This window comes from Acipenser ruthenus, chromosome 14 (assembly GCF_902713425.1).
Source record: "Acipenser ruthenus chromosome 14, fAciRut3.2 maternal haplotype, whole genome shotgun sequence".
NCBI classification, from domain to species: Eukaryota; Metazoa; Chordata; class Actinopteri; order Acipenseriformes; family Acipenseridae; genus Acipenser; species Acipenser ruthenus.
Window position 1 is genome coordinate 29,562,789 of NC_081202.1, and position 23,640 is coordinate 29,586,428.

Genomic DNA, 23,640 nt, shown 5'->3' on the forward strand with positions numbered 1-23,640 from the left:
GACAGGGATTCACTTTGTGATGTTATCTTCTGACTTGTTTCCATTTTTATAAAAACAGCGTTGTGTGGAGGTGACTCTGGCTGTTCATCTGTCCATCTGTATGTCACACCTGTCTAATTTTGGTTAAACTAGGTGTACACATTCTGTGGTAATATTTATTGTGCGTCCATTCATGTCTTGGGACTTTTCAGGAAACTGCATTGCCATTTCATAATGCTTATGTCATTGTCATGAATTTACAGTCATGGTGGGGAATGTATGTTAATGAAATACTTGGTTCATACTTGGATTCAGGTTAACCAGATTGGGTTAATATTGCTCCCTCCCAATGCTGTTTTATTTATTTTTTCTCAATTTACTGCTGTGATAATAAAATTGTCAATTTTTATATTTTACAGTCCTTTTGCCTGTCCAAACTACTCAAAATTTACAGAAGTTATTCAAACCTGTTATGTAAACTAGTCAGCCCTATCCAGGCAGCTGCCTGTAAGCAAGAGAAGCAACCAGTTGAGCTTTGGATTTTGTTATTTGTTGTGTACTACTTTAGTTTGTGTGTGTGTATTTGTTTCTATGCATTTAGTTTCGTTTTCTCTGTACTTTGCCTTCAGAAGTCAGTTTGTGTTTCCTCTGCCTTGCCCTTACAGGAACACAGTCCTCAATATCTGTGGAAACAAGCCAGCTCAGGAGCTGAGGTGGAGTGTGTTCAACTTTGACAAGATTCAGCAGTCGGAAGACTGTCCCTGTGAGGATCCTGTGACACAGATACTGGGGGAAAAAACAGGTGCGTCCTTCAGTTGACAGGAAACTGCCCTGCAAAGTCTGTGTCTCTGCTTAGTTCATGTCTGGATCAGTTCAATGCGGGGACCACCACAGTGGCTCTGAAACTATTACATTCTTCTCATGCAGGGTAAGAACTCTTTCTGCTGTTATAAATGTGCAGAGGTTTCCTGTTCCTAAAAGGTGAACCATGCAGGAGTAAAGCTTGTTAATAAGATAAAGAATGAGTGTCAATAAAGCCTTTTTTTTAAGAAATTTCTAGAAAACTCACTAGATAGCTCACAATTTCACCTTTCATTGAAAACAACAGCTCTTTTTAACAACTATTTTCTTTTGCAGCAAATTGTAGTTTTGGCTAGGCACCCTAGAATTAACATCGGTACTATGGGTTCTATGATGATTTTTGTGTGTATAACAAATTTGAATTCCAGAAATAATCATTATTTTCTTTTTTTTGTTTAATGATTATGAAGGGTATATTGTCAGGTAGGTGGCTCCAGAATAAAATAAAGAACCAGCAAGTTTAAGAAAAAAAAAAAATATATATATATATATATATATATAATAAATATTCATGCATTTCAAATGCTTTCTTTGCTTGCTCTCTTTCCTAGCACCTCCAGCACCGCCTGTACCTCTGACACCCCCAGCACCTACAGTCCTTTCAGCTCCTTCAGTTTCTTCAGTCTGCGCAGGAAGCAAAGACTGGAGGAAAGAGTTCTCCATCAAGCAGCATGAACAAGAGGGAGAAGAAAATGACCAGTTCTCTTCAGCCTTCTGGGGAGAAGGTGTCAGGAAAGGAGGGGAGCCCCGTGGACAAACTATCCAGACTCCAGCACGAGGTGTTCACGCTCACTGAGGAGCTCAAGTCACAAAAGGTATATGTTTGGTTTGGGTGACTGAAGTATATTTAAGCACATAACAACTGATAACTGAGTTATTAAATAATATGTCTTGTGAGGCACTTGTACAATGAATGATTGAACCTTACAAATGTTTCCCATAGTAAAATCATAAAGCATAGTGGTACAGCATAGGTCAGCATTGTAAAGACCAGCTAGGTATGGTAAAGCATATTAATAGACATGGAAAGCCAGGGTACATTGTGGGAAAATAACAGTCTAATCACGGGGAAAGCATGGGAAAACTGTAAAAAATACTGTGCAAAAACACAGTGGTAAACCTTTATAAAGTTGTATGATAGTATTTAAATATGATGTTGTATCTATAATAAGCATGGTATGAACGAACATAAGACAGAAACAGTGGATTTAGTCAAGCAGTTACACAAAGTAATACAAACTCAAATCCAAGACCAGCAATAATTTTGCCTAAACTGATTAAAGTACTGATCTACTGTATTTACTGTGTGATGTCTTAACTCTTTTTCTATGCAAGTCAGAAACCTGCATGCTGACCACAAATTGGTTGCTTTACTGTGCATTTTCTTTCCTCTTTGGCTAAGGTGTCAAAGGGTGTGAAGACAAACGCATTTAGCAGAATAACTCATGCATTACCTAACAGGAGAGCTTTTTAAAAGTGTGATAACTGTATTGCTGATAATCCAAATTGTTATAAACATGGTGGTATGATGTTCTATAGTAGCTGTGTATGTAAAATAGGGTTGAAGGGCACTTCTGAAACAGTGAAGAGAGTCTGTTGTTGCTTCATTGTCTGTAACTGAAACTCTTGTGCTGTACTACTGTTCCTATGAATCCATAAAGGTTACAGTGTAGAATTTTTTTATTATTTTGTCATCAACACATACAGTACAAGTGTATTAAAATACAAAATCTCTGGGGCCCTGTGGCAAAGTGCCCCGCCCCTGTGTGCATTTGTGTGTTCTGTGTATGTATGTTGCGTGCGTGTGTTAATGTTGGTGTATAGATTGGTACACGGGATATAAGCGGTCTGTGTTTCACGTGTGTGTAAATTGTATATTTGTAGTTAGGCACGGGGATGGCACATCACATCACGTGCAAGTAAAAAGTAATAGTATGTGAGCACGGGGAATTGCACTTGAATTAATTCACGTGCAGTTGTACCGAGATTCCAATTGAATGATTGACTAGCAATCGAATCTCGGTACAACTGCATAAAAGCTGCATGTTTTCACTCACTGGTGGTTGGTGTTCGGTGAGTGGAGAACGGGATAGGAGACGGAGGTAGTAATTGTTAGTAAAAGAAGTAGTAAAAGAAGCTCACCGTGTTTGTCTGTGTAGTTCGTTTTGTCTGTCTGTTTATTTTGGCGTGTAGTGCCGTGTCCTGTGTTTTTGGTTGTGTTTAAAACCTTTTATTTTTCTGTTTATTAAATGCTGAGCGCAATCACGCGCTCAGCTTAAACCAAACTCCACATCTCTGTCGTTTGTGTTCCTGTTTCTGGTCTGACGCCACCCACTCCGGCCGTCTTTGTGACAGGCCCCCGAGGGTCTCAGCTGGTAAAGGCATGAGTGCATGGTGTGCAGGGTGAGTCAGGAAGTCAAGGGTAATTTTGTGCCCTGTGCAGGGACTGTTTCTGCAGGGCTAGATCTAAACAGTCACAATAGAGCTCCTGAATGCAATTCTGGGTTTTCGCTCATGACTCCTCTGTATCTTATGATGATAAAAAGACAGCTTACATTTTTGCCTGTATGGTCACAAAACTTCCTTTTACATTTTTATGAGCTTCAATAAGCATATTTTATTGCTTCCCAAACATAAACTTTAATCTTGCATCGCCGCCTTCTTGTTTCCTGTTAGTAACCCATACGACTTTTAACGCAGTGCTCAAATGCACCTGATCTGTAACATGCAAGATGCATGCTAATTGTATATTTGATCTAAAATTAGACCAACAGACACAATCTTTATTTGTGCACAGAATTTATTCTGCATGTGCATTTTGACTTATTTTATCATTAGTTTTTGTGTCTTGATTAAAGACACGGTTATCCTGGACCTTATGAAACCACTTCACAAGACACCATTGCTCATTATTATTGTAATACTGGGACAGTATTTCCAGTGCTTGGTACTTTTATTGCATTATCATTGTTTTCTTCTTTCAGAGTACAAAGAACAGAGCTGCAAAAACAAGGTCTTTTTTGAGCCTGTTAAAAACACACAAGTTAAGCTGATCTCCTGAATGGTTTGAAAAATGACCACCAGCAGGCAGTGTGCAGAATTTTCAGTCATTTTGCTGGTCTTTTCTAAAAACACTTCACTGAATTCATCTTTTATAATTGGTTAAAAAAGGACATTGTTATTGAAATAGTAGGCTGTGTGGTCCAGTGGTCAAAGAAAAGGGCTTGTAATCAGGAGGTCCCCGGCTCAGATTCCAGTTCAGCCACTGAGTCACTGTGTGACCCTGAGCAAGTCACTTAACCTCCTTGTGGTCCGTCTTTCAGGTGGGACGTTGTTGTAAGTGACTCTGCAGCTGATGTATAGTTCACACACCCTAGTCTCTGTAAGTCGCCTTGGATAAAGGTGTCTGCAAAATAAACAAAATAGTAATAATAAAAATGTCTGATAATTGGTTTTAAGGCCACTGACGTATAATATAGGGCAGAGCTTCAGAGCCTTTTCTCATATGCACTACTAATAAATACTGCAACAGGCTGTTTTTTAGGGAAAATTGCATTGTACAGTAGACTATTGCATTGTACAGTAGACTATTTGAATTTACCTGTAGCTATAACTGTAATTAAATGCATGATGTTAATAGCTGTTCTTATATGATAAATAAAACAGTATTTTTTTATTCAAAGGGATATTACAGATTTTTCAGGAAATGCAAGAATCAAAAACCTAAAACAAATACTATACCAGGCATTTTTAGTATGGTACAGTTTATTATCAGTACTCCAAACAAATCACTAATCTGAACAGGTCTGATCCCACCTGGTTCAGATTACAAAGAAAGTACAGGTGCATTATTCAGGGACCACCTACAGTATAATTTATTTACCTCCAACACAGCTCATGAAGCTTCACCTTTAAGAGTAAATGACCATAGTGTTTTTGTTTTGAAATCAGGAGCTGGTGCGACTCCTTCACAAGGCCCTGGAGGCAGCACAGCAGGAGAAGAGGACCAGCAAACAGTTCCTGGCAGCAGCAGGGGAGCAGGAGCGGCTGGAACTGGTGCGGCACAAAGAGAGGTGTATCGCGGACCTGGACGGCCGCCTGGAGGCCCTGCTCAAAGACAAGGAGGAGCTGGAGCAGCGGCTGGCCATGCAGGACTGCCAAGTGAATGAGCTGCAGCAGCACGTGCAGCTCATGATGGAGAAGAACAATGCCAAGCAGGAAGTCATCCTCAAGCTCTCCGAGCAGGTGGCTGCCTGCATGGCTGACCCCCAGCGTACCGTAGCCAACTCCATGGGCACAGAGACCTTCTGCAGGCTGCAGGAGAAGATTGAGCACCTCAAGGTTATTTTAAAAGTTACTTTTACATTACAGCCATGGGAAGTACGTCAACTCTTGTTTCAAGAAACACGGATAAAACCACACTCTTTTTTTTGGTTTTGTTTGACCACCATGTAATCCTGCATGATGTGAAAAAGCAGTAAAGTAACTGATCCATGTTTTCACTGCTGGGGTGTCACATATGGTATTCTGCACCTTCTCTGCATCCAATAAGCATTACAAACATGACATCTTAACTAGCTTTTATTAGCATTGGAGCAGACACACAATTACTGTTTGCCACTCCAGTCTAAGAATGATTCATTTATAGTAGAACCGGTCCAGGGGTCCAGCGAATATATACTAATATTGTATCTCAGAGGAAGTCGTTTTAGTATATTGTAGTTTCTTTATTAACGTCGGGGCATTATAAATGAACAACGTCAGGTACACCAGTGTGCCTAAAACACCAAAGTACGACACAGCATGTATTCTATACAAAAAAATCTGTGAAAATGACTGCACAAGCACTGAAGTACAGTATTTCTCAGTTTACAAAACAGCATTCCAAACAGTTCTTAACGTGCTTTCTCAGTGTATGCCAAAGTAATCTGACAGGTTTTTTTTACATTGTGTGTGTGTGTTAATCTGAGACATAAACAACAACAAGGATGCACGCTTTTTAACAGTACAGTAATTTTATGAATCCTTTACTTTTCTTTTATTTACTATGGTTAAACTGGGCAGTTATGTGAAGTGACAGCGTGTACAAATTCTGACCTGCTAAGAGCTGAATTTACTGTTTTAGACCCATAATAAAATGTGCATTGGTCAGTTTCCATCAGTACCATTCAGTTGGTAGCAGCATATGTAAGTCACACATGGCACAGGTCCATTGGGTAATGATGGTGTCATATCTTACAGGATCAGATACGACAAGTTCGACTGTACTTTGTATCACGTTACTGTGATTTTGTACTCTATAGGTCAGGCTTGCACAGTGTTGATGTGATGTTACAATGAACAGCAAAAATTATTATAATAACATAAACATACTGTATAAAAAAAAAAAAAAAATCCCTGTGTAACCCCAGGCTACTAGGCATGATGGGGTACACTGCTCTCTGATAAAAGTTAGGAGACCAGTTATCTGCTTATTAGCAAAACTTAAATCCACTAATATAAAGTCAAATAATAATTCCAGACACATGATCAGTTGGCCAACTATTTTTTTCTTCTATTTCTTTGTTATTAGAACAAAACAAGTATATTGTTTTTGTACAGTGTATTAATTGACATTAGTTAGCCACACTTTTTTTTTACGTATCCCAGCGATTTTCAAACAGTGTTTTATAGGGTACAAATGAGTACAATTATGAAAGCAAAGAAAAGCAGTGATCAGTCAGGACTAGGTCAAACCTGTGCTCTTAATAAGTAGAGCTCACAGTAGAAATGTTTTAAGTACAACCACAGATTGTGTTCTGATTTCATTCGTTTACTGTGTTTACTAGGACGATATAGAGGCGCACAAGATCCAAAACAAGTTCCTCAACTCTGAAATTTACCAGCTTACTAAGCTGTGGAGGAACAGTTCAGAAGAGGAGAAGGGCCTCCTGATGAAGGTATGTGCTTTACAGCTTGCTGTGTGACAGATCTGTACCCATTTAACCATTGTGAAAAAACATATATGTTCAAAAAATATATTATCCTTACCTACAAGTCTTTAATGCAGTATCGTCACTGTGTAAGGCTAATATATAAGTGACTTTATTTAATACTAAACATCTTATTTTCAGCTTTTATAGCCTAGGCCCCAGATTAATAGTAATAGTAATGAGTTTCATTTATTTCTTTTTTCTTATAGCTCTAACCACAAAACCACAATGAGATCTGTGATTTCGCCTAGAGACATCTCTGTCTGCACTAAGAAGCCAAAGTAAATTAAAGAACAACTAGCATGCTGGTACATTATGATAAAGCAAACTGCTTAGTGACACATGGATTGCAAGTGGTTCTAATGTAGTGACGCAAGCTGGTGACCTACTGGGCACTATTCTTACACAGTCTAACGCAAAAAACAAAACAAAATAAAAAAAACAACTTTAGATTCACTTTGTATCATTTTCACATCATGGTAACTTTTTAAAAGTTTAAAGCATTCCTTTGGCCTCCTGTTTAACCACAGTATTTCTGCAGTTTTACCCATGCTTTTCCCATGGTTATACAATGCATTTATAATAATTTACCTGGGTTTACCATGTTTATTAATATACTTTTATTATTATTATTATTTATTTCTTAGCAGACACCCTTATCTAGGGTGACTTACAATTGTTACAAGATATCACATTATTTTTACATACAATTACCCATTTATACAGTTGGGTTTTTACTGGAGCAATCGAGGTAAAGTACCTTGCTCAAGGGTACAGCAGCAGTGTCCCCCAGCTGGGATTGAACCCACGACCCTCAGGTCAAGAGTCCAGAGCCCTAACCACTCCTCCACATGCCTTCTTACCTTGTTATTGTAGTCTAGTATCTGCATAAATAAAGACATAGGCAGTCAGTATTTTTGGTCAATTATTTGCTTTTTTTGCAGAGATACTTCCTCTGTTATGTTTCTCTTTAGTAATTTGTGGTTTTTCTTTTTTCATTTTATGCTGTACTTCCCTTATTTTTATAATTTTCTTTGTACTCCTACTTGGTTTCACTCCTTGTTTCTTCTTAGTTGACTGTCATAGTAGTTCTGACTGGCTGGCTGTTAGCCTGGTCAGCAACCTCGGGTGTGTTCATGCATTACTAATTAAAACCACAGAGAAGTTAGCAACTGAGCCAGCTCCAGTCTCCCAGAATGAACAGATCAGACTGACTGGGATGTTTCCCTTTCATCTCCAAATCTAGGTCTTCTCTAGATGCAGAAAGCAAATTGGAAAGATATGTAGTGAATTCTAAATACAAGTACAGTGCTGTGAATGTAGGGCACTGTTCACAAAAACACAAATGCCTGGTTTGCAAATTAAATTAATTTTTAATCTTGTTGACCCCAATGTGTTCTTTGGGGTGGGTCAAGTTGTAGCTGTTTCTGTATCAGTGCTTGATCTGTCCTAGTGCCTGCGTCATGGCTCCATATAGTGATATCCCCTGAGTGCACTGTGCAATGAAACAGCTACTGGCTGGTATGATTGCAGCAAATTAGATGTTTTATCTATCTGGTCTGATTGGCAATGGTTTTAAATTATTTTAGATATATTTAGGATCAGACCATATTTGTGACATGAAAAACTATTGTACTACAGTAGAGTTGTTTCAGGATTTCTGGGAGCACTTGAATTAATAGGTATCACATTTGATACCAGGGTGACTCTGGTTTAAAGAAGAACCAAATAGCAAAAATTGTAAAAATAAATAAATAAATATAATTTCAGTTGCAGGTTATGCTAAAACTGCTAAAATTGCCAAAAACATAAACGCTTTGATTTCCGAATCGTAATCGAAAAAAAACATGTATTGTACACAACAGTTTAACTTTCAAAGAAATGACCCTTCACAGCCACAGTGTCCATAAGCACTCGGGTGACACACATATTGCACTGTAGGAAATAGCAGTCTTGTAATTAATATAAGCAGCACAAGGGAACAAGTGAACACTGCAGCGAAGAGGATTTTTAAATAAAATTAATTTAAGGAGCAGAAGCAAGATTATAATTGGAATGGCTCCATCAGAACTGTAAAATTAGTTATTTGGAAATGTACTAGGTTCATTTTTACATTTTAATAAACAAGTTCAACCCAGTTAAAAAGTAACAGGGTGTAGAAACCCTCTGCCTTTGGACTGCCCTGTCTTGGAAATGAGTGGGAGGTTGTGGGAGGGTTACTGCTTTCACCAGCTGCTGTGTTTTGTTTTAATCCTAACCCTAAACCTCTCTTTTGTGTTGCAGTGTGCCTACCTGGAGGCCAAAAACTGCCAGATTGAGAGCAAGTACCTGGTCGTGCTGCGCAGGCTGCAGGAGAGCAAAGGGCTGGACAGCAGTCAGCAGGAGATGGTGAAAAGGCTCATTGAGGACTCACTGCAGGGAGACAAGAAGGATGGCTTTAAACTCAACCCTGTCAGGTAAGACAGTACTGACATTTCCATACCGGGGTTTCACAGCGAAAACTTTTTTCCCCCCGGTTACTTTCTTGTTTTTTTGTTACTAAGTATATTCAAATATTTAAAATGCAATTCTATTGCTAAACTGATGATGTGATTGCAAGCTACACCAGTTCCATTTTCATATAATACCCTCATATCCCGAACTGAAATACCAAAACAAGCAAAGGATCAAAATGTTAATGTTGGTTTGTTGCAATTGTGATCTAATAGGTGCGCAAATGAAAAGCCAACATCCTTGTTTAACTTTCTGTTCCTTCCCAGTGAGTACGACGACTATGGATTCAAGACCATTCCTGATTATGAAGTAGAGGACGTGAAGCTCCTGGCCAAAATCCAGGCCCTGGAGATCCGTTCCAACAACTTGCGCAACAATGAGATGGTGGACAAGCCTTTGCGGACCAGGTGGGCTAACTACCTGGCCAGCCGTCCCTTGGACCAGCTGGCTCCCTCCCCGGAGCTGAAGGGCCTGATCCGGTGTGGGATCCCTGTGGAGTACCGGGAGCAGGTGTGGCGCTGGATCGTGAGGACACGGACGCAGGTCTATAGGAAGCGGAATCCCAATCGCTACCAGGAGCTGAGGAAGCACTGCAAGGTGTCGGAGCACCCGGCCTCGCAGCAGATCAGGCTGGACCTGCACCGCACCCTCACCAGCAATAAGCACTTCTCCTCGCCCACCTCCGACGCAGTCCAAAAGTTGCAGCGCATTCTGCTAGCCTTCTCCTGGCAAAACCCCACCATCGGCTACTGCCAGGGCCTCAACCGGTACTGTACCTTTTGTATTGAAAGTTCTTAATGCCATTCGCTCATTTTAAGTAGTAAAAGGTGTTGCCAAAAAAGACAAAACACTTTCTTGTACTTCTTGGACGTGGACTAGCATAACTTATCCTTTTCTAAAACAGACAATAATGCCTATTACCGGTAAGCAGTGCCACAGGTAATGGCAGCATTACCGGTGTTAACATTTTAGAGCACTTCGTTGGAGGTAGCTATGCCAGGACACTATACTAGAGCGATGTGTTGTTGTATTATAAATAGCAATAAGAATACACATGCAAACAGTGTTTATTTATTGATTTGAGAAATTATGACACCTAGTGGTTGTTAACTGTGTTGTGTATTCTTAGCTACTCATCCCTCCCCTGTACAATATATCTTTTTCTGGAATCACAAATATACTGGCCCAGATATGTTCTTTAATATTCTACACAATTGTAAAGACAACTGTGTTGGAAAGCACGAGTGGCCATATTCAGGCAGATTAAAAATAATTCTGGCGCCTCCTCAAGACTCACCTCTTCAGACAGCACCTGTAGAAACTCCTCTTTTCCATCTGGACACTTATCACTCTTCCTTAAATGCACTTTACTTGCTCTTATCTGCTCCCTATTTTATTGCATTTAACCCTGTACTTTAGAGTACTGTAATCTGTCGAGTGTCATTTAATCTGTAGTATTTTGTATTTAATTAATCCTGATGTAACTATCACTGACACTGTTATCTGTTCTGTTATTGAATCGTAATCGTATTAATACTTATACTGATTCTTAAAATGTATTTTTGTCTACGACTGTAAGTCACCCTGGATAAGGGTGTCTGCTAAGAAATAAAATAATAATAAATACAAATAAGTGTATAATTTACATAATTTCTTGCTAGTTTCATACATCAAATTCCTCTGAATTTATTTCAAAATAGGGCCTAAAATGTGGCTTGGCACACCTATGTGTCCCCCTTTTCTTCTGAATATTAGCAGCACACTTCCAGTGGAGTCATGTGGTGTGTGTGTTTCCTCTTGCAGGTTGGCAGCTATTGCACTTTAGTTCTGAAGGATGAAGTGGATGCCTTCTGGTGTCTGGTGGCTGTTGTTGAAATCATAATGCCACAAGACTACTACAGCAAAACCCTCACTGCCTCTCAGGTACAGTATGTACAACAACTGATTTCAAATCAGTGAACCCTCTTCTTCCCTCCAGGGACACAAGGACGCAACAAGCCCTTGCCACCTCTCGATCTTAGGCAACTTTCTCTGCCTCATTTTCTTTTCCCTTGCGGTATCCATTGTAGAGCTACCTTCTGGATATGGGTTTGTTCCATCCTGAGTACGTGGCCTATACACCTCAGTCTTCTTTTTGTATCTGTGATGATTTGGTCTTCTCGTGGAGGTCTTTTATTTGAGATTTTGTTTGACCAGTTTTTGCCTATTTTCCAAAGTCACCTGTTATGGAAATTGGCTAATTTGTCCATGTCTCTCCGTTATTACTAAGAAAATGTTAAAATATTTGTGACATTGCTCGTCAGCCTATAGCTGAGTTTTAATGCTATCCCCTTTGCTTCACCAGTAAGTACTGTGGAGGTGCTAATTCAGGCAGTCATAGTCCCTATTTGTTCTAACAGCTGAGCAACTCCTGCTGCTCTAAGCAGAGCTCTTTGTTCCTTGCAGGCTGATCAGAGGGTGTTCCGTGACTTTCTTGCTGAGAAGATGCCTCGCCTGACGGCCCACTTCAAGGAGCACAGCATCGATCATTCCCTCATCACCTTCAACTGGTTCCTGGTGGTCTTCGTGGAAAGTCTGGTCAGCGACATCCTGCTCAGAGTGTGGGACGCTTTCCTCTATGAGGGCACAAAGGTACAGCGCCGGCTGTGTTAGTAATTGATCCTTTAATACCCACCCCCCCACCACCAACACCACCCACACCACCCACACTTACCCAACTGTGTTGAAACGTGCTTAATACATTTTTAAGCACAAATTGTTGAGAAAAATCGTCTTAACTTGCAAACATGTGCACAGTATGTCACACTTACATTGTAACAGCTTATCCAATTATTTTAAATTATAGTAATGACATTTTAGAGAGTTATAGAGAGTAAAAATGAAAAACATGGAAATAAGTAAAATATAATTAATTATAAAAGGGCTCAGTCCAGTGACGACTTGATGAGCGAAAGTATCCTTCTTTTTTAACCTGAACAGTATTTCCTTCTTTCTGTTTCCAGGTGATATTTCGCTATGCAGTGGCCCTCTTTAAGTACAATGAAGAGGACATTCTAAAAATTCACGACAATCTGGAAATCTACCAATACCTCAGTTTTTTCACCAAAACTATCTCTGATGGCAGAATGAGGATGATGATAATGTACAGCAGACGCATCAGACCAGTTGCTGTCAATCACAGACTGTATAAACAGTTCACACTCATCTCACTCACTCCAGTGGCCATGCTTTTAACCACTAGTAAAGTTAGTGATTGTACCATTTTGATGATGGTAAATGTGAACAGTGATTTTGCAGTTTACTGAGCTTTACCATGCATCCACTATGAAACCGTAAGTCCTTCTTTACCATTCACTTCCTACAGGTAATGGAGCCCCCACCTCACAGACCCACATAATGTCCTCTTTGCAGCTTAGAAAACAGATGTACTGTATGTATAGCTGTTTAATGAACAGTTTGCAAGCAGATTATTAAAGTGTTGAACAATTTAACTGGTAGGTCAATTGGCTGGTTTCACAGGCCCTGATTAGCACTAATCCTGGACTACCTATTGTTATCTTAAGTAAGGTCGTCCAAAATTAGTGCTAATTGTAGTTTGTGAAACCAGCCGTTTAAGATACTATTAAAAACAGAATTTTCTTGCCATTAGGTCTTAGTAGTAAAAATAAGTTATCCTAAGGATGAATAATTCCAAGGTTCTGTTGCCTTTTATTTACTGAAAACATTTATTTTCTGTTATACTGTAGCATGGAACTGGATCAATCAGTCTGCTTTCTCTTGATTTTCAGTGAAATAACTGGGATTATATGATAATAATTTGGCAGAGTTTTCTCACAATGACTGTAAAGCAGCAGAAATATGTTTCCATTTAGTTCTCAAAGCCTTTTCATTGGAATTATTGATTCAATCACCATGTTTCTCCTCTGTCCAGCCACTAAACCTGAAATACAAACACATTCATTTAGATGCAGCCATTCATGCTTCAGTATTAGACAAGAATCCAGGCAGTGCTGGCTGTGCAGAGACAGGGGGCCATTGACTGATTTGGACCACCTGAAGATTGATACACTGTAGAAGTTAATGGGTTCAATATCTAAACAATTATGTTATAAAATTAGCAAGTAACAACTTTGTATGTCAGACTTAAATTTTTTGTTCCTGTTAGAACTGTGTGGGGCTCCCGAGAGGTGCATCCAGTAAAGGCGCTCCACGTGGAGTGCAGGATGTGCCCTATAGTCTGGACGTTGCAAGTTCGAGTCCAGGCTATTCCTTTGCCGACCGAGGACAGGAGCTTCCAGGTGGCGACACTCAATTGGCCGAGCGCCGCCCGGGGGGATGGAGGGTTAGGTCGGCCAGGGCGTCATCGGCTCACCGCGCACCAGCGACCCCTGTAGTCGGCTGGGTGCCTGCAGGCTTGCCTGTAAGCTGCCCAAGAGCTGCGTTGTCCTCCGACGCTGTAGCTCTTGGGTGGCTGCATAGCGAGTCCGCAGTGTGAAAAAAAGGGGTCGGCTGACGGCACACGCTTCGGCCATTCCAAATTGGTTAGAAAATAATAAAAAATAATTGGCAATGACTAAATAAAAAAAAACTGCATTGTTTCTCAAGTGTGTATGTTTGTCTTTTTGTGTCTTTTTATGAATTTAATTTTGGCAGGCCCATACTTTATTGTTTATTTATTTATTTGTGTATTTTTTGAAAGGGGGAAAAATTCCCAGGTCCTTTTAACTTTGCAGTTGTTTCATCAGTGGCATTTTGTTTTCTCTGTATCTTCTGTCTTTAGGAAACTAATGAACATAGCATTTAATGATATGAATCCCTTCCCTATGAAGCTGCTGAAGAACAGACGAGAGTTTCACATGGAGAGGCTGACAGCCGAGCTGCAGGAGCTGGAGAGGATACAGGAGGAGTTTGTGAAAGAACAACAAGTGGAGCGCAAAGACAAGGACCTGGACACTGCTGTCAGCGAAGACGAAGAAGTAATACAGACTGCAGTTAGCTTGCATCACACGTCCTGACGTTATTGAAAAATTACACATCACTGATACTATTTAAACTAATTTGTTTGCCTTATTATTCCCTGCTGTGGAATATAGTGGGGCTTACATATTGTGTATGTCACACATACATCTAACTGTTATCCTTTGTCTGTTGTTGAGTATATAGGTATGTCAGACTTACATTTTTACATGTACAGTTCGGCTCTTATTTTGTAATGGCGCATGATGTACCGACATACTTGTTTTAGAGTCAACAAATTAAGTTTACCAAACCTGTCAAAATGCAGAATATTAATGGAAATAGGTGTGTTGGTAATACACACACACTACATCTCTGAATGCTTGACTTCAAATCCAGTTTAAGTCACACATGAAAGGAGTATGGTGGTCCTAAGCCCTCGGCTTCCACATCACAAAACCAACACACAGTGCAGCACAACTGGCACAAAGGATAAACCTGTTTCTTATCTCATAAAACAGCCTTTTACTATAATTATCATCTGTCAGTCTCTGAATTTCTTCAATCAGCAGTTCCATTCCACTCAGATCAGTTCAGTAAATTAATTATTTTGTAGTTTCCCAAGAAAACAAAAACTCATTGGAGATCTTGAAAATTAATGTCTTGAAATGTGATTAATTTAGGCCAGGCTAATCTGAACAAGTACAGAGATTCCAGTTACTTTTCAGACCGGCAACCAGGTTCCAGATTTTCTAAACGAGACTATCTCTGAAATAAACTTATTTTTTATGCATTGGTTGTTTGTTTATATTCCTGTAAATTGCATAATTCATTTATTGCTAAGTTAAGAGGAAGACGTTGCTTTGTTTAATTATGTTAAATTGTATGGCAATCCTTCATGATTTGCATGAATTCACTTAGGTTTAGAGGTACAGTTTTAATTCATGTACCTCTGATAAACCTAAACTAAGTGACGAAAGCAAAAACACAAACGTTTTTTACTTGAGCTTGAAAAGGAAAAAATAGGATGAATACAGTGCTATATATACTGTGTGTGTGTGTGTGTGTGTGTGTGTATATATATATATATATATATATATATATATATATATATATATATAATTGATCGCTACATATAGATTTTTCAACGCTGGTAAAATGTTTAATTCAGTAATGATTTTAAAAATGTTTATTTTTTAATTTTTTAGGGATGCAAGACATGTAACAACTTCGTGTCTAAAGTTTTTAAATGCCAACTGTTAAATAAATAGAATTATGGATATTAATGTGTTGATAGTAGGGATAGCTTTTGTGACTGGAGCATGGCTGCATTGTCTATTGCGCTGAATTTTAACCAATTTTAACAAATTGTTCCCATTATTCTTATTTTTTATTTTAGCTTTTCTCTTCAAATATTTTTTAGAAAACAAAAAAGCACAAACAAAATCTCAGCGCGTTTCGTCTTATTCATGAGAAGACAACTCTTGAGAAGGGAAACTTTTGTGATATTTTTTTTAATTCTGTTCCACCACATGGCCTTAATGAAGACTTTAAATATGGGTATTTTTTGTAGAATGTATGTTTGTATGTATACAGTATATACCTCTGTTCATTATTCAAGTTGCAGAGTAAAAAGAAAAAAGTAACTTAGTAAAAGAATATTTAGTGGTATGAAAAGTTTTGTGTTGACGTACAGATTTAGTGTTTACAATAATATAAAAAGTATGGTCTTCTGCCTTCTGTTGTCATTTCTGTACCTAATTACTTATTAATTTCAGTTGTTTTTGATTGTTCTGATTGTCAATTGAAGGTTTGTGACGTAAAGGTGATTAATCGCCTGTGGAGAATTGAGTGTAAAAAAAAGGGGTGTTCCTCTGTATCAAATTAAGTTTACTCATGATTAAGACTCTGTCGAAACACGTTGAGATTTTGTTTGTGCTTTTTTTGTTTACTAAAAAATGTGAAGAGAAAAGCTAAAATAAAAAATAAGAATAATGGAAAAATGTGTTAAAATAAATTATTTTTGTGAAGAATGGGTTGTCTTTTTCACTCGAATCACTGTATAAGGGCCTGTTGGCAACCAATACAAGCTGCCTTTATTTTCTCAGGTGTTGCCAGGTTGATTACCTGGTCAAAGACTAAACACATACAAGTAAAACATTTAGAACATATTTGTATTCTGTATTTGTATATTATGATATTTGATTGGATTTTTTATGTACGTATTATTGCACAATAGGGAGAATTAACGAGAACATTTCTAATATTTAGGCGTTCATTTTTGTATTGCTGTTTTATAATGTGATGGCAATCTGAACTATAGTCAAAGTCTCTCGAAGAGAATTATTATTTTAGGAAAGTATTACGGCACAAGCACTTATATATTACCAGTGTCACTCTCCTCACAAGGTTAAACTGTGAAACCCAGAACATACTTTAACTGGCTGAGATGAGCCCTTTTCAAGGCATTTTCTCTGCTGTATAATATAAAAGAACTTGTTTTTTGATGAAATGGTGTGCATTTTTTGCATCCTTTGTGTAAGGTATTTGAACTGAAAAAGATCAAATACTGGTATTATCACTGTGTTGTTTTAGATTTGTTGAACAAAATCTTATTCTACTGAAAATATTTCTCTTTTGTTTCTATAAAGGTTTATATAAATACAGTAATAACATTTGCTGACACTGCAGTGGAGAAACACTTCATTTATTAATTTGTCCCACAGCAAATTCAGAAAAGATTGTTCTACAACAGTGTTAATACCTCCCTTTAGTTTACTGATAATAAATGTTAATAAAAAACATTAACTAATATTAAACTGCTGAAACGTCTGTATTTCTTTTTCCCAATATATTTCTGTTTTACTCAATGACATTCCAGTTAATTATTCAACAGCCAAGCTTTTATGTTGTATATCCTGATGCAGTCGACATTTTAAAATCATAATTTTTTCATCTATGTTTGGAAAAGGAGACCATATAGAAAAAAGGTAGTCGAGGATCAAATGATGATATATGAGCCTCTAATACAATCACTAATAATATATATTGTAACAAAAGGCTGTCACTGGGACTTTGTGCATGCGTCGGTGCTTGAAGTGCTTTGCAGAGCAAAGTTGCATGGTCTGCGACCGTGCTTCCCATGCGTAGGAACGCTTACCCTGCTGCAGACACTGTTCCCCTATATTGGATTATTGGTGCAACCTTGCAGGATCATTATATGTACCTTGCAGGAGCCAGGGGGAGTGGGGCTGATAGTGGCCACTGATTGGTCGTGGTTAACCTGCAATGTTGTACGGGTTGTGGGCTGTAAGAGGCAGCTTGCATGCTAGACAGGAGTGGAGAGCTGGAGAAGTAACCTGTCTTGCTAAGAAGTATGTAGCCTGTTCTTTAATGCAAAATAAAAGTGATTGCTGCTTTTGAAGAACGCCTGTTTCACACTTCCATTCTTACCAAGTCATTACTATATATATATATATATATATATATATATATATATATATGAAGCAACCGGAGGTGGATGGAAAGACTCCATATCGTAGCTAGCGGGGCATGCAAGACTCCATATCGGAGCTACCGGGGCATGCAATTATATATATATATATATAAATTATTCTTATTTTTTTTCTTTTTTCTTTTTTTTTTTGGATGTTAGGAGTTAGGATGGTATTTACCCGCGCATAGGTTGGAATGTTATTTCCGAATCTCTCCTTTAACATGTTTGAAGGGGACACTGTATTACTTAAAACGTGAATTAACGTCTTAAATTGTGTTAAAAGTGAGCAGTTACCTTGGGATTACACACCAGGTTCAGGCGCAATGATTGGACTTATGTATCTGCAGGCGACCTGAGACTCACCGTTTCAATGGTGTCAGTAGTGCTCAACAGAAAAGAATGCATAGTGAAAAATATTGTATACTGGCCATGGTCTTTGGTTTTGCCCAGAGCCGTAACTAAGCATTTAGCTACCGGGGCATGCAAATAATTATATATATATATATATATATACATTTAGCTACCGGGGCATGCAAATAATTATATATTTTATTATAATAATTTTTATTATTATTATTGTTATTTTATTTCTTTTTTTTTTTTTTTGGATGTTTGGAGTTAGGATGGTATTTACTCGCGCATAGTTTTGAATGTTATTTCCGAATCTCTCCTTTAACATGTTTGAAGGGGACACTGTATTACTTAAAACGTGAATTAACGTCTTAAATCGTGTTAAAAGTGAGCAGTTACCTTCGGATTACACACCAGGTTCAGAAGCAATGATTGGATTTATGTATCCGCAGGCGACCTGAGACTCACCGTTTCAACGGTGTCAGGAGTGCTCAACAGAAAAGAATGCATAGAGAAAAATATTGTATACTGGCCAAGGGCTTTGGTTTTGCCCAGAGCCGTAACTAAGCTTTTAGCTACCGGGGCATGCAAATATATATATATATATATATATATATATATATATATATATATATATATATATATATATATATATATATATATATATATATATGTTGCATGCACCTCCATATCGTATCGTAGCTATCGGGGCATGCAAGACTCCATATCGGAGCTACCGGGGCATGCAATTATATATATATATATATATATATATATATATATATATATATATATATATATATATATTGGTAATACAGTGGTAATATTTTGTTTTATTTCTTTGATCACCAACTGCCACGACAACACACTCGTTTTTTTATGCAGTACTCCTGACGAACTTCACCCATTGCCCGCATCGTACCGGCTCTTAAGGTAGCTTGTGTTGGAGCAGCAGGACAAGCTCGCCATCCCGCCCGCTGCTTTCCTGCATTACTGCTCACCAAAACACAACGCACCCAGGGGAGAGATACCATGGTAAATAGGTAACCTATTTACCATGGTATCCCTCCCCTGCGGCGGCTGCTCTTGATCTCCGTGAACGCACGCGCTGTCTCCAAACCTTGCAGAGCAGCACATTGAAGCGCTTGAAAACACAGCACAACATTCCCTAATAACACTTGCAATGCATTATGACTTCAAAGGTATGACTTTAAGTCTATGACATTATTATTTATTGATTTTATTTTGTTTTATTCCTTTGATCACCAACTGCCACGACAACACACTCGTTTTTTTATGCAGTACTCCCGACGAACTTCACCCATTGCCCGCATCGTACCGGCTCTGAAGGTAGCTTGTGTTGGAGCAGCAGGACAAGCTCGCCATCCCGCCCGCTGCTTTCCTGCATTAATGCTCACCAAAACACAACGCACCCAGGGGAGAGATACCATGGTAAATAGGTAACCTATTTACCATGGTATCCCTCCCCTGCGGCGGCTGCTCTTGATCTCCGGCTGCTCTTGATCTCCGTGAACGCACCCGCTGTCTCCAAACCTTGCAGAGCAGCACATTGAAGCGCTTGAAAACACAGCACAACATTCCCTAATAACACTTGCAATGCATTATGACTTCAAAGGTATGACTTTAAGTCTATGACATTATTATTTATTGATTTTATGTTGTTTTATTATTTTGATCACCAACTGCCACGACAACACACTCGTTTTTTTATGCAGTACTCCTGACGAACTTCACCAATTGCCCGCATCGTACCGGCTCTTAAGGTAGCTTGTGTTGGAGCAGCAGGACAAGCTCGCCATCCCGCCCGCTGCTTTCCTGCATTACTGCTCACCAAAACACAACGCACCCAGGGGAGAGATACCATGGTAAATAGGTAACCTATTTACCATGGTATCCCTCCCCTGCGGCGGCTGCTCTTGATCTCCGGCTGCTCTTGATCTCCGTGAACGCACCCGCTGTCTCCAAACCTTGCAGAGCAGCACATTGAAGCGCTTGCAAACACAGCACAACATTCCCTAATAACACTTGCAATGCATTATGACTTCAAAGGTATGGATTTAAGTCTATGACATTATTATTTATTGATTTTATTTTGTTTTATTTCTTTGATCACCAACTGCCACGACAACACACTCGTTTTTTTATGCAGTACTCCTGACGAACTTCACCAATTGACCGCATCGTACCGGCTCTTAAGGTAGCTTGTGTTGGAGCAGCAGGACAAGCTCGCCATCCCGCCCGCTGCTTTCCTGCATTACTGCTCACCAAAACCGTTCGCCGAAACAAAAATTGGTAAATAGGTAACCTATTTACCATGGTATCTCTCCCCTGGGTGCCTTGTGTTTTGCGCCGGCTGCTCTTGATCTCCGTGAACGCACCCGCTGTCTCCAAACCTTGCAGAGCAGCACATTGAAGCGCTTGAAAACACAGCACAACATTCCCTAATAACACTTGCAATGCATTATGACTTCAAAGGTATGGCTTTAAGTCTATGACATTATTATTTATTGATTTTATGTTGTTTTATTATTTTGATCACCAACTGCCACGACAACACACTCGTTTTTTTATGCAGTACTCCTGACGAACTTCACCCATTGCCCGCATTGTACCGGCTCTTAAGGTAGCTTGTGTTGGAGCAGCAGGACAAGCTCGCCATCCCGCCCGCTGCTTTCCTGCATTACTGCTCACCAAAACACAACGCACCCAGGGGAGAGATACCATGGTAAATAGGTAACCTATTTACCATGGTATCCCTCCCCTGCGGCGGCTGCTCTTGATCTCCGGCTGCTCTTGATCTCCGTGAACGCACCCGCTGTCTCCAAACCTTGCAGAGCAGCACATTGAAGCGCTTGCAAACACAGCACAACATTCCCTAATAACACTTGCAATGCATTATGACTTCAAAGGTATGGCTTTAACTCTATGACATTATTATTTATTGATTTTATTTTGTTTTATTTCTTTGATCACCAACTGCCACGACAACACACTCGGTTTTTTTATGCAGTACTCCTGACGAACTTCACCAATTGACCGCATCGTACCGGCTCTTAAGGTAGCTTGTGTTGGAGCAGCAGGACAAGCTCGCCATCCCGCCCGCTGCTTTCCTGCATTAATGCTCACCAAAACACAACGCACCCAGGGGAGAGATACCATGGTAAATAGGTAACCTATTTACCATGGTATCCCTCCCCTGCGGCGGCTGCTCTTGATCTCCGGCTGCTCTTGATTTCCGTGAACGCACCCGCTGTCACATTGAAGCGCTTGAAAACACAGCACAACATTCCCTAATAACACTTGCAATGCATTATGACTTCAAAGGTATGGCTTTAAGTCTATGACATTATTATTTATTGATTTTATTTTGTTTTATTTCTTTGATCACCAACTGCCACGACAACACACTCGTTTTTTTATGCAGTACTCCTGACGAACTTCACCCATTGCCCGCATCGTACCGGCTCTTAAGGTAGCTTGTGTTGGAGCAGCAGGACAAGCTCGCCATCCCGCCCGCTGCTTTCCTGCATTACTGCTCACCAAAACACAACGCACCCAGGGGAGAGATACCATGGTAAATAGGTAACCTATTTACCATGGTATCCCTCCCCTGCGGCGGCTGCTCTTGATCTCCGGCTGCTCTTGATCTCCGTGAACGCACCCGCTGTCTCCAAACCTTGCAGAGCAGCACATTGAAGCGCTTGCAAACACAGCACAACATTCCCTAATAACACTTGCAATGCATTATGACTTCAAAGGTATGGCTTTAAGATACCATGGTAAATAGGTAACCTATATATATATATATATATATATATATATATATATATATATATATATATATATATAATTGCATGCCCCGTTAGCTACGATATGGAGTCTTGCATGCCCCGCTAGATACGATATGTAGTCTTTCCATCCACCTCCGGTTGCTTCATTCCGGAGGTGCATGCAATTTATATATATATATATATATATATATATATATATATATATATATATATATATATATATATATATATATATATATATATAATTGCTTGCCCCGTTAGCTACGATATGGAGTCTTGAATGCCCCGCTAGCTACGATATGTAGTCTTTCCATCCTCCTCCGGTTGCTTCATTCCGGAGGTGCATGCAATTTATATATATATATATATATATATATATATATATATATATATATATATATATATATATATATATATATATTTGCATGCCCCGGTAGCTAAATGCTTAGTTACGGCTCTGGGCAAAACCAAAGCCCATGGCCAGTATTCAATATTTTTCTCTATGCATTCTTTTCTGTTGAGCACTACTGACACCGTTGAAACGGTGAGTCTCAGGTCGCCTGCGGTTACAGTAGTCAAATCATTGCGTCTGAACCTGGTGTGTAATCCCAAGGTAACTGCTCACTTTTAACACGTTTTAAGACGTTAATTCACATTTTAAGTAATACAGTGTCCCCTTCAGACATGTTAAAGGAGAGATTCGGAAATAACATTCAAAACTATACGCGAGTAAATACCATCCTAACTCCTAACATCCAAAAAAAAAAAAAAGAAAAAAATAACAATAATATATATATATATATATATATATATATATATATATATATATATATATATATATATATATATATATAATTGCATGCCCCGTTAGCTACGATATGGAGTATTGCATGCCCCGCTAGCTACGATATGTAGTCTTTCCATCCTCCTCCGGTTGCTTCATTCCGGAGGTGCATGCAATTTATATATATATATATATATATATATATATATATATATATATATATATATATATATATATATATATATATTTGCATGCCCCGGTAGCTAAATGCTTAGTTACGGCTCTGGGCAAAACCAAAGCCCATGGCCAGTATACAATATTTTTCTCTATGCATTCTTTTCTGTTGAGCACTACTGACACCGTTGAAACGGTGAGTCTCAGGTCGCCTGCGGTTACAGTAGTCCAATCATTGCGTCTGAACCTGTTGTGTAACCCCAAGGTAACTGCTCACTTTTAACAAGTTTTAAGACGTTAATTCACATTTTAAGTAATAAAGTGTCCCCTTCAGACATGTTAAAGGAGAGATTCGGAAATAACATTCAAAACTATACGCGAGTAAATACCATCCTAACTCCTAACATCCAAAAAAAAAAAAAAAAAGAAAAAAAATAACAATAATATATATATATATATATATATATATATATATATATATATATATATATATATATATATAATTGCATGCCCCGTTACCTACGATATGGAGTCTTGCATGCCCCGCTAGCTACGATATGGAGTCTTTCCATCCACCTCCGGTTGCTTCATTCCGGAGGTGCATGCAATTTATATATATATATATATTTGCATGCCCCGGTAGCTAAATGCTTAGTTACGGCTCTGGGCAAAACCAAAACCCATGGCCAGTATACAATATTTTTCTCTATGCATTCTTTTCTGTTGAGCACTACTGACACCGTTGAAACGGTGAGTCTCAGA

At 38.9% G+C, this 23,640-nt stretch overlaps 1 pseudogene; it reads left to right on the forward strand.

The window, feature by feature from the left end:
- The first annotated feature begins 782 nt into the window (after positions 1-782).
- Positions 783-15,054, forward strand: LOC131697447 (TBC1 domain family member 2A-like; annotated as a pseudogene).
- Positions 15,055-23,640: the final 8,586 nt, after the last annotated feature.